The following is an 18998-nucleotide window of genomic DNA, read 5'->3' on the forward strand; positions in this document are numbered from 1 at the left end:
AGGATACAGAGAACATCTCACCCATGCATACACTACAAGATAGTGCTTAGGATTCTGTCTGGAGCAGCAACTGTAATGGTGAATACAAAGAGAGATTTCTCACTTCTCTATGAAGTGGACTGACTATAACATCACCTGAATGAATATATATATGTGATATGAAGTGAAACTGAATCAAAATAGAATAAATGCACCTATCCCTTCAGTCATGTATCATGACACTGGAAAATTGTCACACAGAGGAGGAATCAAATCCCTAACGTACTAGGCAAAAAGGTGAGTACCGGTGCATGGAAACATTTGTTGCATCCAAAACAAATCCAAGAACAATTTCAAGTAATAAATTATTTAGAGCTATTTATCTCCATTCTAAAGTTGCATCACTATTTCCATTATTCAAGGACATTACATAAGGGGAATCATTTAAGTGTAGAATACAAATAATTAAAAATTAACTTGAATCTCGATACTTTAAAGAAACCTTAAGAAATAATTCAAAATGATTACATATTTTTACACAAATTTATCTTCTTTAATAATGTTTTTCATATTCTTAATGTTAACTTTATTTTACAAATGAAATAAAGGAAATAAAGTACAATATACACACCCTCAACATTTTTTCAGTTAAAGTTTTTCCATACACTTGTACATTTAGCTTTTAAAAAAGAAGCAGCTTAAAAAGAAGCTTAAATAATTGAAGGAAAAGTCTCTCACCAATTTTGGTTCTATTTCTTACAGAATTTGAAAGGGATTACCTCTTCAGCAACAATTATAGCCAGTTTCCTTTTCTGTCTCTACCTCCCTACTTCTGGTTGTCTCTTCCACGTTCCTGGAATTTTTCCACATTCTCTGTTCCTCATTCTCTTCCCCTCTAATTTTTTAATTTTTTGCTTCCATTGCTCTTCTAGCAGATCCTAATACTTCTATAACCCTAAATCATGTCTGAAAGAACTGAAAGGAAGAGGAAGGAGAGGGCACAGGAAGAAAGGAAATGGTGTCACAGCAACTGCAAAGCTTCTGCATCTCATCCTTTCTTCAGTAAAACACTTCCATACTTTCACAGATCTCTTCAAAATGGATAGCAACTACTGTTACTTCTAGTAGACTCTACAAATACAGCACAACTTGCATGGACTCAAGAAACCCTCAAGCACTTAAGCAGACAGTGTGAACTGCAAGGCTTTGGGATAATTTTGTTCTACCTCATAACCTGGCTGAAGTTGTCATTATTTCTTTCCTTTTATCTACACCCTCTAAAATTCAAAAGAGCACATTTCTCCACTAAAGCATTGGTAAGGCACACCAGCCAGCTGTAGTGAGTGGTCATCAGTCTCTCCAGAACCATGTTACTTCAGCTACTTGGTAACACCCCTCAGCAGGGAGAAATCACATTGGTCATAATGTCTATGGGTCCCCCCACCCCACTAGTTATGGAACTGGGCCAAACCAGCCCATAAACAGTTGACACTTGCTTTTTTACATGTATGAATTATGCCTATCCATGTTACACTCAGAAGAGATTATGTTAGATTAAATATCAATCAAGACTAGGTTCTAATCTGTCCTTCAAACTCAACTTTTAAGAAGATTTAGAAAGGGTCAAAATGTTATTTATTTTTCAAGTTTAAATCAAAACTCTACATTACATAAGGATCATCACTGAAAAAAACAAAAACAACAAGAACAAAAAAACCCACATGGTTGCTCTTGCAGTTTCCAGATCACAAAACAAAACAAAACAAAAAAACAAAACAAACAAACAAACAAAAAATTAGGATGAAATAATCTTCAGCACATTCTTCATGCAAGAGTAGCCCAAGTGGTCTGAACTGTTGGAACACAACCCTTTGCTTCTGGAACGGACATGAAGCTTAATGTTCTCAGGCTTAGGTCAATCCACCTAAAAAAAAACCCACAGACTAATAATGAACAGGACTACAAGTTATCCTATACCTACTTCAATACACCTTAAACTGTAACACAGAGAGAATATATAGGTATACAAGCTCTTAGAACAAATGACCATCTTTCTAAACACAAAAAACAGCAACTGCTTACTGCAGGTGTGACGCTTTTTAGTAGCTAGTTGTTCAGAGTGGCTGCTACAGTGAAAGAATTCTGCTTTTTTGGCACACTTTTATCATTACCCTCTTGCAACATTTAAAAATGCTGAATTTTTCTTTAATTCCAAAATTAAAACTACTCTGAAATCTGTTTTCCAGTTCAGAGACAGCAATCCAGAGTGCAGTAAAGTTGTCTAGAAGGAAAGAGTCAAGATGCTAATAAAAAAGAATAAAATGTTCTAAGTCTTAAAAGAACTGAATTAGGGGAGTTATTTTCCCATTATTCCTCCCTGCTAAGACACTATCAGAAAACAAAAAGAAAATAACGATATTTCTTCTTGTTACCAGATTAGATTTGTGCCCTTTTTGTTTCCCTAATGTCATATGCCAATACTTACATAGCAAAGTCACAAGATCAACATCTACTCTGGATGACATAACCACTAATAAAATTTCCTAAGATAACAGGGGAAAAAAAAAAATAATCTACAGATGGAGGCTTAATTTGAATAAGTCAAACTTATATACATGCCGTATATAACGGCATACTAGCATACTTTTCAGTCTGTTCATATTCAGAGATGATCCAAAATTCTCTACAGCCACAGCATCTGGTCCATTTGAAGTGCTTACTGAGAAAGGGGACTGATCAACCCTAGGTTGTGACTTGTCCAAGATAACATCTAAATGGTGTAATAAATATAAAATGGCACAGCAGAGTGGAACAAGTTTCCAAAATTCCCAACTCTTAATTTCATACTTTCCCCAAGAGCAAAGTAATTCTGTCATTCATTCCAATGACTCTTCCCAATTTTAACTTTACAGAAATTTTCTTATATGTGATGCCACAAAATCAGCTTATTGTTTGCAACTGGAAAACACTAATTTCAAAATTTAAAGTAAACATCCTGTGAGAGAGACATCAAACTCCAGATTTCTCTGCTATTGACCCAACTGCTGTTTTCTAGCCCATGCTGGAAAACTGCAACAGGATTAGCCAAATCATTCTTTTAAATCAAATCAAAAGTAAAAACAGAGTTAGGAACATAGAGAATGATTTTTCTCCAGTCCGTCATACATACAGTTTTTGTGTATATTTATAACTCAGTATTCCAGTTTTGTTTAAACAAATGGATGTCTTTCAGATATCTATGGTATCAGAATAACACTCAAGATGACATCTGTTTAGCTCCCTGCACAAAATTACTAACATCAACTCTGAAATATTTTTGTTTTATAGACCATTCATATGTGCAAGAGACCACACAGCTCTGAAAGCAATATAATTCAATTACATAAGAGAAACTTGAGTTTTCCAGTACTACAATGTAAGCCCATAATTATTACTATCACCAACACAGAAAGGAATTTATTTTTGTCCTCTAATACATCTTCATTTGTGACCCTTGCCTCCTTAGCCCTTTCTTCAAGTTAAGCAATGCTATTTGTTTAACAGACCTTCCCCCTAGGATTTTGTTCCTTTGCTCTCATTCTTCCTACCGGATTCTCTCCATCTGGTCTGCAGCTTTGAGCACAGGCAGACTAGATGGTCTTTTCCATCCTTAATGATCCTACGTGTACAGATACAAGCTGTATGCTACCTAAAGCCTTACGGTTGAAGAACTGAGTCAAAAGGATTGCATATCTCATCCTGAGGCTATATTCCCACATGTAGGCTGCTCCAAAAGTAATGCCTCCTATTTAACTCTATGGAAAACGAAACAGGTATTAAACAAAAACAAAAACAAAAATTAAAAAACCACAATAAAACTATCTGATAGATCAAATTCTCAGCTACAAAATACTACTTTTCAACATAGTCATCATCATTAGCTATACATTTTCACCAGAACCTGCAGAACAAGAACCTGCATGCCACACTCAAAAATCTGCACCAGCAGAGGTGACCCACTTTCACAGATGCTACAACAGTATTGTTGTTAGGAAAATGTTGCCTGTGCATCTTTAATTGGGCTGAACAGGTAAAAGTCAGCCATATCTGTACTATTACAGTGGGTGAGCTAGCACATTGCAGCCAAGTCTGACAGCGTGCTCTACGGTCTTCAAGATGATATGGGGCCTTGTGTTGTAAGTGAAAGATTGTCATCTCCAGCCTAACTCTGGAAGTTCCAGCCTCCACTTTAGTCAGCGTTGCAGCATAACAGATGAATATGAAAGAAGTGAAGGGAAGGGCCTCAAAACTTCTGAATAAAAGGCAAGGACAGGTTTTTCTATCTGTGTCCTTCCAAGGCAGGATACAGAGGCTGTAACAACAGAGACATTCAATCTTTGTCCTGAGAGGTAAGTACTTTATTTATTTACTTGTTTACTAGACATAAGAAGAAGCCCTAAAACAGCTATTCCAGGATACATTTCTTATTATTGAATATATACTATTTATTCTGAATTTGAAAAGATAAAAAATCATGACACTTCATAGCATCCATTATTTAATTGTCATAGTCTCTCAGGGGTTTTCCAGATCCTACAAACTGACAAGATCTCATGACAGTTACTTTTTCAGAGGAGTCGCACACAGTTGGTACTGGAGCAAAAGCTTTGAATTAGCATAATGATATTCATTATCTGTCAGTTGGCAATAGAGAAGACCTGAAAATGGATCTGCAATAAGCTTTCTATATAGAAAGTTAGTGAAAAGTAAATGGGAAGGCTGATGATTTCTTATAATTAGTTATCTTATAACAGCTATACTAGAATTACTAAGGATATGAAATCTAAAAAAATGAAGAATTAAAGGATAATCCTTTTTAAAAAAATAATCTATTGCCACTGTACCTATACAGACTGAGACACAAAGTCTAGAAATCCAAAATAAATAATAAAATCAGCACTGGTAACAATTCATTTAAAATCTATTAAAAAAATTAAAAAGATTGGAGTTATTCTGAAAGACTACAAGTGAACTGTCACTGATGAAGGAAACATGAATGTGTTTTATTTACATGTGATCTGTATGACTTTGATAGATGAACATTTCTGAAAAATTTTAGGGCAATATTCCATACACTAAAATATTGTTTAAAAGATGCACAGAGCAAAGTGACAAAAGTGCAATCCAAAAGTAGCCTTCCTAATTAGACACATTAAATAGCCAATTCAAAACAAAATAAAATCAGGTGGTCTCCTTGAAAATCTAAGGCACTTTCAAGGAGCCTTGCCCTGTCTCAGAACTTATATAATGTCTCTTTTCTCCTTGTTCACTATTGTCATGGGACTTGTAGGAATAACAGTGTCTTTGGATCAATGTCTTTGCCTTTAGAGATCCAAATGAATGTCAGCAGGTTTAAAACATTTTAAAGAAAAAGCAGATGTGAACATATACAATCACACTTGGACATGAATGCATATATATCTATATGCAGAACTACAGAAGTTCTGTTTCCTTAGAAGTAGGCAATGTTTAGTGATCACCTGTATCAGAATGAGATTTTCTCAGTGTACTGTATTCAACTTGTACTTTGGAAATGAATTGAGGGACAGTGACATATTTCCAGAAGTGCATTGTCCAGAGAATATTTACCTCTGTTCCTGAAATATTCACCTTGTTATATCAATATTCTGCTTTGTAACTTGCACAGTGCAAAACAAAGTTTTTGTGTCTCTCATTCCTATTCTTATACCATCACTATGTGCAAATTACATAAACCTCAAGCACACCCTACAATCATACCAAGGGCTATTTTAATCTTCCAAAGCAAATTTAAAATTGAAATTCAACATTCTCCTACTTTCATATTCTATTTACTGAAAGTGATTAATTTGTTTGCTTGAAGTTTCCAGAAAACTCTCCTATAATTGACAAATGTAACAAGTATCTCCATAATTCTGAGATTATATCCTTTCTTGATATTGTAGCTATTTCATGGTTTACATTTTTTATTCTTTTTAAAGGTGACTAAATAATGTTAGCTGATACATTCTATCTTCAACCTCCAAGAGGTCCATGTAAAAATATCTTCTAAAATATTATCATGTTTATTATTAAGTGTATCTTAAACATAAATACATTTTGTGCACAAACAAAATTTGGCTTGTGTTTGCTAGAAACATTTCTGTACTATCATCTCCATTTACTCTTAAAGTCAGATCATTCTCTTTTGTTCTTAAAGGACGTGATGCAATCAATTTTTACTTTAAAAGAATGTTCCATAAATCATCCATAATAACACCAAGGACATTGTAAAACTTTGAAGCACAAATTGCAAGCTTCGCAACAGCATATTGAATATTAAAATATCGGTCAAGTACATCTTCCTACCAGCTCATAGTAAATAATAAAGGAAATGGATTCTTTTCTGATGCAGACAAACTGTGGATCAGCATTGTATCAGTTACTCTAGAATTCTTAGGACATTTTTTCCTCCCCCTATACCACCCAGCTCTGTTTCACTGAATCATCCTCTAAATAAATGTCAAATTAAAACCTGGTGAGGAAAAGAAATAAATTTGTATACTGTTTACATAGCAATATATTAATCTGCATGATGTAGAATTTTATGACTTAAAACAATGCAATAGAATACAAGTAGCAAAGATCTTCCAGCAGATCACAGGGGAGCTCATAATCATAAAGCCATCTCAGACAAGGATAATAAAAGTATAGTTAGAACAAACAGACTTAGTTCCTTAGTGAAATGGGATAAATCATAAGAAGAAAAATGGAAATGTTAGTAAGATTAGGGTACAGTCATTATTTGTAGACAATGCAGAGAAATTAGCAGCAAGATAGTCAAAATGTCACAGTAATAGAATTAGAGGTCGTGAAGACCTTTCACAATACCGCATGCATTTCCAAAACATCATTTAAAAACCTAAGAGAGATGCACATGAGTTCACTCTTTATTTTACAAAGATCATTTCTCAAGCAACATTTAAGCAGCTTTGTTAATAATGACAGTAAAACACTTCTAGGTCTGCATAATTAAAGGTATATTTCTTTTTCCTCATTGAACTGTTGAAGCTCTTGGCTTCAAATTCAGTCAGCATGGACATTTTAGTCTGAGCAGGCGAGTGACTTGAAAACATTTTTAGATTGGTATTTATGGGTAGAAGGTTATGTAGTAAAAAATTAGGAGAAGACTTACAGTACTATTTTTATAATGAGACCCCTGATAGTCTTTAAATTATATCCAACCTATTTACTTTTTTCTATGGTGAGTGTGTTAATTAGCTTTATACAATGGCATTACTAAAAGCTACACACGAAAACCTCACAGGTTTTCTTTCAGGGATTTGATCTGTTTTCATCTGTTTTGGATTGCTATCTGAAAGTCTTCAAAATATGAATTCAATATGAAAAAATATAAATATTTTCTTCTCCTCTATGCTTTTCTTTTTAAAGGGAGAAAGAAGGAAATGGATGATAAAACTATGATAAAAATAATTCACTGGAAATATCATGTTCTATTTGTGTTTCAGTGAGTATGTTATTCATTTCCATTTTAAGGGACTTAAATAAGGTTAACTTAAAACCAAAGTTAAGGAATTTTAGGACTCATTTCAGGCCTATGATGATGATACTAACGTGCATCTTGATAATGGCTTGAAACTATTTATTTCTAAGGACCCCTCTTGTAGAATATCTGCTACAAGTCACTAAGCCATAAGGAAAGAATTCTTGATTCTTTCAAAAGGTACAGGCACAAGAAATCAAACTCGTACATATTCTTCAGACTCTTTCTACTATCAAAACTATCAGTTTTCTTAAGCATTGCTTCCATTTGAAAATAAGCTGGATTCTGTGGACCCTAGTTCTCTCCAGGCTTTTTTTCAGAATTTATTTTCTTTTGATACTGCATACCATAACATTTTAGTACTTGTAAAAGCCCATATTTCTCATTCACATAAGACCAATTCTTCATTCACACCATTCCAGCTACAACTGAGAGACTATATGATTATCTTCACCATCTAGATTCATTACACAGTGACTCAGTTGCAGCACTTTTACAAGTAACAATTTTGCTGTTGTTGTTTATGAATTAGATGAAAATATTGCTTTGACTGTATATTAGTTCAAACTGTGACCCAGCTTAGGTTTGGTGTAGGCTTTCAGCCAAGGTGTTAAACAGTGTCTATATAACCTCTTTTATTATTAATTCGAGAAGTACTGCTTAAATTCCTTTCATCATCCTACATTTCTGTTATTTCAGTGTGGTTGGATCTTAGCCAGATATAAATCTTCAACTCACATGAGCCAGCCAGAAGAAATCCCCAGCTCACTCCTGTTCTGTGACTCAGAGATCCTGAATCACTGCTGGGAGGGCTGACAGCAGCTAGAAGCCACAACAGAAAATGTTAACCACTGCACTGGAAGAGCAAGCTGCCTACTAATAAAAATAACATTTGTTTTCTTTCTCATGACAGCTGTCAGAGTATAGATCTAAGTATTTTACACTTCTTTTTCTCAACTAAATTAAGCCAGACAGGTGACTTGTATGCCATGGGGACTGCAGAACAAACCCAGACAAGCAGCAGCAGAAGCCAGTCTTCCAAAAGTTACAAAACAAAGGAACAGTAAAAAATAAAATAAAAACCACTGTAACAATCGTTTATCTAGTATAATTTCTTGTCCTGGTTACATGTTCAACAGCAAAGTCAGACACCTCTGAATTGTACAATGCCATGTGCTTTTTCCTCAGTCTTCAATTTTTATTTATTTATTTATTGTGGCAATCCATGACATAATTTTTCATAATTATAAATAATGAAACAGTATTTTCTGGATGACAATGGTCTCACCAGAGTTTTAGGATGAATTACTTCTCTCCATCTAATGTATAGGCCAGTGACATTGACTCAGCTTTGTTAATAAGACTTTAAATTCCACTGTCTTTAAGAAACTATCTAGCTACTTCCAGCTCAGCAATACATTTCTAATCATCTTCAAAACTCCTGAGCTACAGTAATCTTAAAAATGGAAAGTTAAATATTTCAGAAGGGTTCTTGAAGTGCATGACTATATCCTAATCTGAAACTCAACCCGTCAGTCAGTCAGTGGGCTGCTTCTTTGATTTTTCCCTACTACCTCACACTTCACATTGGTAATCTATGTCAGAGCAAAATCAATGCAAACTACTAGCACAGTCCAGAGTATGCTTTGTTCAAGCATAATGGATTTACAAAAAAGCATCAGGGAGTTGGAGGTGCAGACACCATGAACATCTCAAACAGAGAAAGGGTTCTACACATCTAGTCCCGACGTCTGTGTTTAGGAACAGAGCTAAGACTCAACCCCTAAGAATTATGAGCGCTTGAAGAAACTTCTAAGTTAACATCCTTGTGTCCTACAAATAAATGCATAAATCAAACTGAAAATTAATAAAACAAAAACCACAGATTTTACAGCTGGGCATCTTGTTCTTAATGAATCTTTTCCATATATAAACTTCTAATATTACTTATGGTGACACTTCTAGTATTTACCCTTAAGATGACTGGCCTACTAAACATTATATACTGCAGCTTCAGTCAACATACCTCCTCTGCTTTTGTTGCAGTCTATTACAGATTAATCCTTGGCCCCTCACTGTGCTTACACTCTACACAGCTTTGCACTGAAGACACAACCCTGTCTCTGGAAGGCATATCTGCCCAGTAAAAGTGCAGAGGCCAACCAAATTACAGGTGCCAAACTGTGAAGTCTAATCATCTTCAATATCACTACATTCAGCATAAAAAAGATAATGCTTCTGCTCTGTATAGACAACAAAGGGACCATAGTGTGATGAGGTGCTAGCTTCAGCACCTTACTCTGGTTCCTGAAGCTTGGCAGCACCATTCCCCTTTCCTTTTTCCTTGTATCCTGTTATCTCAGGGCAGTTTTACTTTTTTTTTGTTTGTTTTTGTTTTCCTGAAATATATTCTCATATCAAGATATATCACTTCAGTAAAGAAGCATTGCAAGGCAGCTGGTTAAGCCTAAAACCTGGCCATTCCTAGATAAACTATAAGTTTCTAGTTACTTTGAAAAGCCTTCCACCAGTTTTAAGCTCCTTCCTTATCTTGAGGTGAATATAACACCCCAAATTCCCTTTGAAATGATATATTACTAAGGGAAATATTGACCACAGTTATTCAAATATTAATTGCTATAGAAGTCATACAACTTTTCCTTAATCGAGAACTGTCTTTTTAACTCTCAAGAAGACTCAGATTGCAGACTTGATTTTTATCCAACTACGGTGCCTTTATAAATTTCAACCTAGTCACCAGGAGAATAGAAAGGAAAGAAAACTAAGAGAATTTGGGGTTTTGTTAAGCATTCACCAGATTTACCATGAAAACAAAGACTAGTTATTCATCACCTAAGTAGCAGCTCCACTTGGAGTCAGAAGGCTGCTTAGGTAAGAGGTAAGCAGAAGGTCAGATATGCTTGTTTCTGCCTGCAGCTGGAAGATAACATATAATGGTGTGACAGCATGAAAAGAGATTTTTTATTTATATATATATATATATATATATATATATATATATATATATATATATTATTTTTTTTCTGCTTATCTTCTATGCTACAAGGAGGATCTGGAAAGACAGACCCAAGAGGAAGTCCGAAGAGACAAACCAAGAAAAGGGATTGAGGCACTTATTAAAATGCAGTTCAGTAGGGCTCCAGGCAGCAACAATGACGCCAGGACTTTTTCCAGCATCTGATAAAAGATCAGTGCCTGGCAGGCTACTGGCTAAAACATTTCTCGAAAGGTTCTGTCAACAGAGAACCAGGACATCTCCAAGTGAACAGCAGCATCTGGCATACAGGTGACAGCCATATTGTAAGAGATGAGCTACTTATGCACACATTCCTGACCCAGAGCTTTGCAGGGATTTATTTCAGACAGGATAAGATTGTGTTTGTTTTTTTTTAAATCTTTACCCTCATGTCCTGGAGGTAACTGGAACCGTATTGTTAGACTACTTAGGAAATCCTCTTCACAGAAGAATTTTTACTCTGAGAAGTGTTCAGATTTAAAGGCAGATGAATGAAACACTTCTAACATATTTTGACTGCTTCCTGTATGTCAGGCAGCCTGCCAGGGAGCTGGATCACAGTCTATCCTCTCCTGCACAAAAAAACAAATATTTATTGTAAGAATGAAAGATAAAAACCATGATAACAATGCCCGGGAACTAACGGTTCTTGTATTAGACACCATGTAAATAGCTTCTACAAGCCTTAGAAAGTCACCAGACAAAACCTGAAAACAATTACCTGCTGCCCTCATTTAAATGAGAGTTATCCATTTCTTCAGCCTCTTTTGCTTTAACTCTCAGGCCATAACAGATCTAGGAGCTGTCACTATATGCTGACAACATTCACTCATTTATGCATTTTTTTCTTCCTTCTACTGTCATGGATACCAATACAATTTGGAGAACTCTGGACTTTTTGCACTTTCCACCATTCATTCAGAAGTCAGCAAAACAGTCTGTGGATGCTTCTACTATTACAATAGATTCTGCAAATACAAAAAGCTGTATTATTTATTTCACTGATGTAGTTTTCCATGTAAACAAAATAAATTACTGTTATTAAGTGTATTCTTGCATTTGTGAAAGCAAATTACCAGCGAAGAAGACACTGCTGTTTTTAATAAAGGACTGTTTAAACTCTTCCTACACTGCTCCCTGCACAAGAGGGGTACACATATATTTCAGTATTTGGGCTCATATTTTTGAAAAAGCAGTAGCAGAAATTTTAATAAGAGCATTAACTGGACAGAAGTAGATTATGTGGTGTAAGGAAAGGCGATAGCAGATATAGCTACTTTAATAGTAACTATAGCAGTAGCTATATCAACAGTTTTAGATCCCCCCAAAAAGGTAGAAGTTATAAACAAGGTAATAAAAAGGAAACCCTTGCCCCTTTCTGAGGATCAGGTCTCACCAAACACTCCAAAGGAGGTTGTCTCTAAGTAAAGATGCTTCCCTTGTGGCTTCCAGCCTTTAAATGAGTTTAGGGTCACAAAGGTTAGCCGCTTCCAACTGTCTTCCTGGGACTGGCTGTACCCCTTCACCAGCTGCTCAATCACTCCTTCAGGTTGTGGCCTAACAGTTCCCATACATGTGGCACAATAAAAATTTTTAAGTATTAACCTCCTTTATAAGGCCCCAGTGAAACCTCATTCCTAATATTGTGTACAATCCTAATTTCCCACAGGCAATAAAAATTAATTCATTCTGGAGCAGATACAAGGAAAAAACTTCTATGGGGATCAAGGGAATGGAGAGCTGATTTTAGTAAAGAAGACTAAAATGAAGCTAGATAATATGCCCAGAGAAATGAAAGCTGAGAGTGGATATTAAAGTTCTGCATAAATATAACAAAAGGTAAACAGAAGAGAGAGGGAAAAAGAAGACTATTCAGACTCAAGGACAGTGCTGACACAAAAGCGAATAGTTATAAAGTGGTCAAGAATAAATTTCAACTAGAAGTGAAATAAAACTTCTAAACCCTGAAGGAACTGAATTTTGGAAATATCTTTCAGTGATAGTAGAGAGGGAAAACACCTTAATTAAGGGAAAGATGGAGCTCAATAGATTTGTCAAGTATTGCAGCAAGCAAGGTTAAATGGCATGATCCCTTCAGTTCTATATTGCCTCTTTTTCTGGATAGAAATTGATAATATTTTTAGTACCTGCACATAAATTATACAAGAATTAAGATAGGTCTCCAATATATACAACTGACAGCAGTAACTCTCATTGTTTTCAGAAGAAATGAGGTGCAAACTACCAAATCTAAATCACTCTTATTATTAAAAGATCCCCAGGTTAGGTCATCTGCAATGGATAGCAGTTCTGGGGGACTGAAGAATTTTGGCACTTGAATTATTTTTTTGTAGTATCATCTAACATCCCAAGAGAACTCTTCAAATCGACATGATTCCTGTTTCATTCAGCTTTGCAAAATTAATACACAGTTGGTAAAAAATGCATTCTTTCATTTGATTTCATGTATTTATTTTGAAATATTGGGCTATTGAGGCTGCTTGAAACATTCTAATATCAGTGAATCACTGATAATCCTTAGGTAGCCAGGGGCTACCTGTATATTCAATTAGAAATTTAGATTAAAAGAAGGCATCCAGAGATGGCAGGTATTCAGTGGGAAATATGTATAAAAGAATCACAGAATGACTTGGATTGGAAGGGATCTTAAACTCATACAGTTCGAATCCCTGCCATGGGCAGAGCTCCCATCCACCAGATCATGCGGCACAGGGCCTATCCAACTTGGTCTTGGAAACCTCCAGGGATGAGTCATCTACAGCTTCTCTGGGCAATCTGTTCAATCACCTCATCACTCTATTTACTCAAAGAATTTGTTCCTTATATCTACTCTAAATGTAACTTCATTAAGTTTGAAGATGTTTCCTCTTGTTCTTTTATCACACCCCCTGACACAGAGATCCTCCCCAACTTTCCTGTAGGCCTCCTTTATATTCTTAACTTCCATTTGAAAATGAGTATAAAAATGAGAAAATAAACAAAATATATTTTTTCTGAAGGTCTTAAAGGGATGAGACTACTACTAAAGGCATAACTTTTAGATTTGTTTTATCATCGTTTGGAAAAGAAAAACAAGTTCCAGTGATTTTGCAAATACACACAGATGGGGTGAAAAAAGACAAAACAAAACAAAGAAAACAAAAACAACAAAGAATCAGGAAAGACTGGAGCACAAGCATGTTTGTTCCAAGTCATGAAGCAAATTTTCCATTAGAGACTTTGGAAACAATGTTTGAAACATTTCACTATTTGGTCAGGATATTTGATTTGTTTTTGAAGCTTAGCTATCACTTCTGTAGTTTCACTTGATCAAAAGTATAAGTGGGAATAGTGAAATTAATATTACATCAATGCAGTGAGTTAGGCATTAAAAGTTATAGAAAAAACAGTGGGTGCTACGTGCTTTCTGTTAAGGGGAAGCGAAGCTTTAAATGGGCAGAAGGAGGGGAGTTCAAAAGGTCCAGACCTGGTCACTTGAAAAGCTAAACTTGGCTTGTAAAAGTGAGAAAAAGATATTCCTTCTGGAAAATAGGGAGAGCAAACTTAGCATCAAAGGGTATGACCTGTTTGCTGGGAACAGCTGGAGAAGTCAAAGTATCTTACAATGCTTAGTATGGCCTTGGTTTGTCCTTATACATGTCTCTGAAACCTTAAATATTTTTCTTTGAGTGATAAGTTTCCAGTTCAGAGAGGCATTTAGAGAAGAGAGATATTCAGAGTGAATGTTTTGGGGAGTCTTTCAGGGAAAAAAAATTATTCTGCCAGTACCTTTAATTGACAAGGCTGCTTAATGACCGTATAAATCCCTTCTGAAGCTTCTGTTCCTTATTAGCTTCTTATTTGCTATCAACAGCTCATACAAAAAGCTGACTTTACTGGAATTATTTGATTCACACACCACTTGGCCCAAAAGAGTAGAAAGTCTTTGTTGGTAATTAAGAAGTCTGGAGCTGTTTTAAGTGTAATCCCCAAAGTCACTGATTCCTTCAGACTTGAAGAAAAGGAAAAATCAAATGAACAATTATGGCCCAAGATTTTATACTCCAAGAATGCTAATATACAACATTTGGTAGCTAGCTGTGTATCGTATAGTTTTAGTATATGTTACAAAAATATACATCTACTTCTTTTTGAGAAATTCTTGTCAGAAGAGGTCTGATTTTCAAGAATGTCCATAAATTTTCACCATTTATCTGACCAGGTCCTCAAGGGATTACTTCCTCAGTCCTTCTCCATTCTCCAATCTCACAACCAGCCCAAAAAGCTGGTAAGCTGGTTCCCTCCACCTTCTGCCCCTCAAGCAGCATTCTTGTGTCTTTCTGCATAATGCAAAATCCCTTCATTGTCAAGTTTATTCTCATGTAATTGTAAATTCATTTATTTCCTGGTTTGCTGCGACTACTGCAAAGACAGCAGTTTTGCAATACTGCATGATGCGGAGACTGAACACATTGCCTTTCAGCATCTTTCTTGATGTCATGAAATGTATTATCAATAAAATCAACTACAGTTGTTGAGGCTGCTGCACTTTTTGTTAAAGACAACTCATAAACAGATTACATTTGAATTGTATTGTATTTCCCAGAAAGAATTGTGAGGTATCACAAACTTTTCCTTGGTACAGAGTATTTGTCTTGCACTTCCCTAAAAGTTTGAGTTAATAAGTTGACTAACTCTAGAAAAATTGCTACTTCCCATAGAGATTTTCATAGAGATTTTACTGTTTCAAAACTCTTTTTTCTTTTTTTTTTCATTTTTTTTTCTTTTTTTTTCTTTTTTAAATTTAGATGGCATGAGCTCTTCATTAAGTAACCAAAATCTGAATCCCTCAAAGACAGGGATTTTCTGCTTATTTCCCCACAAGTTCTAGGCTACGTCCCTCATTCACATCCTTGTTAAGCTCTGATTTTTCTGAGGATAATGCAGTTCACAGCTACATCAATACTAGCAAACCAAGCAGTGTCAGGAATCAGTTTCTAGCCCAGTAGACCAAAAGCCTCTGGACAAGAGGGCTGCCAAAGTCAATATTTTTTTCATTTTCCCACTGTGTAAAAGCCTTCAAAGTGGTGACTGAAAACTCTGCCTTGTAACTGCTTTGGCCTGTGGTGTTCAGCCAAGTCCAAAAGCTGAGAGGGATTCATCTATCAGTATTATAGGTAATATCCCAAGCCCCGTGGGACTGTACCCTAATACTTTTCAATTTACCAGCAGAGACATCACCAGTAAATCAAAGGAATTTTAACACCATTGATCAGTGACTTACAATTCATGTGTTATCTATAATACATATTAGACTAACTCTTTTTAAATATCCTTAAATCACTGGGTAAACCAGTTTGACAACAGAGAGAATGTGAATGAACTAATTTGACAACAGCAGTTTTCAATAGCTCAAATAAATGTGCATGGGATGTACTTTCACAAAAGAGAGGCTGAGCACAAGACCCAGACATGAAATTCCTCCAATAGTATTCTGTTCTTTGGGAATGTATGTACTTTTTGTTTCCATTAATAATTTCCCCTGTGAGTTTTTAATCTCTCCTACTGAAATATTTCAATAAAAGATAAATTAAAAAAGGATTTGAAGGAGAGCTATTAAGAACTGGAATATTCACTGTCTCAGCATAAGGATTAAGCTGTTTTCCTGGCTTGTTTCTCACTTTTCTTGGTTATAGAGACTTAAATGCCCACCCAGTAAGCCATGTTATTTTATAAACTGTCTGTATATGGAAAATGCAGTTTCATTCAAATGATGCATGCTAGCCAACCATCCAAAACAGAAAACAGCCGCCTCATCTGTTACTTACAAAGGGATTAGGAGTTTGAGAGCAAGATTATGGTCCAGTGAATAAAGGTATAAACAAGGAATCAAATCCAGACTCTCTCAATCTCTGCCTCTGACTCACTCTGAGATGTCAGACAAGTCCCTTAACCTCTCTGCACTTCAGTTCCTTCATCTGTAAAGTGGAAATAATGCTGTCTTTATAAAGTATGTGGAAATGCATGGGGAAAAAAATCATGTTAGCATAATCACTGTAGCATTTACTGCTTCAGTACGATGCTACTGGTTCCTTGCAGTACTGCAACATTTACATTCTTTCATGAACACTACAAATAAAATCAAATTTCACAAATCAGTTTGGACAAGAAAACAGAACCAATACAGGAATTTGCATACAGCTATTTTTCTTTCAATACATGCAATATGCTGATATAAGCTGATAAATTTTCAGATGTAGTCATTAGTTTGTGTTACAAAATTTTCTCCTCTCAGTGTATTTTTCACCACCTTTACAGTTGACATGTAAAGGTTGATAATGTTTAGTATAAAAAATGATGTAAATAAGAAATCCTATCACATTATTTCTTAGCGTTTACTGTTTTGCAGTTAGGTTTTACATCATGCATCAATTTGGGTAGAAACAGCTTTTAGGCCAAAATAACATGCCATAAAACATTTTGATGTTTTTGTTTTTGTTTTTAATAAAAATAAAACAGTGAGTCTCCAAAGGCATCCAGACAGCTTGTCAGTGAAGAAAATCCATTTTGGCAAAGGAGTCTGTCCTTATTTTTTGTTTAATTTGTGATGGAACTTGAATTTAGGCCACATATGTTCCAAATCAGGGTCTGAGCCATGAGGCTGCTAGTAATTCAGAAACTACTCAGTAAATCTTGTTGTAGTAGAAAGCCCAACCAGAATAAAACACTTTTGTTAAACACAATAAGGACATGCAAATAAAAGTCATTCTTAATTAATCAATCTTTGCACAATAAAAGTGTAACATTCTTTTGAAATACCCATGTCTAACTATTCACTATGGCCGATCCTCATGTCATTGAAGGAGCAATGTATTCACTGACAAATATATATCTGTGTGAATGTTTTCATATGCTCACTTAATAGTATGTAGAAGAAATCAGTCAGTTTGTAACACCAGTACTATGGTTTCCTTTGCCTTGTTGATACAGCCTCATAAAATGTCCTTTCTCCTAATATGACCTTCTTTTCCTTGATTTACCTTCAATTAGAGCAGAGAAAAATATTTGTACAAATTTGTATAAAGTTACTTTGGCTGATGTTTTCTGGAAAGAGTCAACATTATTTATCGCAATAATTTCAACATGAAGCAGTTGATCTCTCACATTGAACTTGTTCCACTTGTGAATATAATCCATTTTTTAAAGTTTCAAAAATTCATCCAAAGAAAATATTCTTTTGGATCACAAGGAGAAAACATAAATTGTGAAAACCTGACATGGTTTCAGTAGCAAAACTGAAAACCTCTTCTTGTAATCACAAGAAGCTTATTTTTCCATCAGAAAAAAAAAACCAAGTAGTTTATTCATGCCCCACCCATACATTATCTCCTTCAGATTAGCTAATCTCTCTCTTCTCCAAATTTTGAGGGTTCTCTTCCATTCTCTTTCTTAATGATGACTAATCTCATCTACAATCATAAATGGAACTATCGTCCCCCTGAATACTATTCAAAGATCTATCTTAATTCTGTAGTTCTATTTTACTGATTTCAAAATATAATCTTATCTGTCTTATTCATGGGCCCCTCACTATAAGAAAGACATTAAGGCACTGGAGCATGTCCTGAGAAGGACAACAAACTCGTGAAGGGTCTCAAACACAAGTCTTACAAGGAGTGGCAGAGGTGAAAGAGAAGGATCAAGGGACACTTCATCACTCTCTACAGTTACCTAAAAGGAGCTTGTGGTGAGGTGCTGGTCTCTTCTCCCAGGTAACAGTGATAGGATGAGAGGGAATGGCCTCAAGTTGTGCCAGGGGAGATTCAGGCTGGATATTAGGAAAAATTTCTTCTCAGAAAGAGTGGTATTGGAACAGGTTCTCCAGGGAAGTGGTGGAAATGTTCAAGAAATGTGTAGAAGTGGCACTTACAGACATGGTTTAGTGGGGCTGATGGTTGAAATTGATGACCTTAGAGATTTATTCCAACCTTAATAATTGAATGATTCTATTAACTGATTTCAAATCAAGCTTAATATGTCTATAAGATTAGTCTATCAGAATTTTTCTGCAGACCTGCATTGTTGCATTATTTCTCAACTGTCGAGAGTACTTTCATCCTACACTATCTTATGCTAATCATAAACAGGGTACCATCTTCAAAGTGAACCTCTCTAGACTTCACATTTACATCACTGCTACATGTTATAACTTCTTTCTGCATAACATGTCTATTTACTGAGTGGTCACATTTTAATCTCCAAACTCCCTTTCTTTAGATAACACAGATACTTCCTATAGCCTTGAAATAAAGCTGTCTTTTCCAACACTAGTCATGTTTGGTGATCATTTCTACTAGTTCTCACATCTCTGAATCACTTGCTGTCTTCTTCAATGCACATCAGTCAATTACCCTCTCTCTA

Source organism: Coturnix japonica, chromosome 3 (genome assembly GCF_001577835.2).
Source record: "Coturnix japonica isolate 7356 chromosome 3, Coturnix japonica 2.1, whole genome shotgun sequence".
Classification (NCBI taxonomy): domain Eukaryota; kingdom Metazoa; phylum Chordata; class Aves; order Galliformes; family Phasianidae; genus Coturnix; species Coturnix japonica.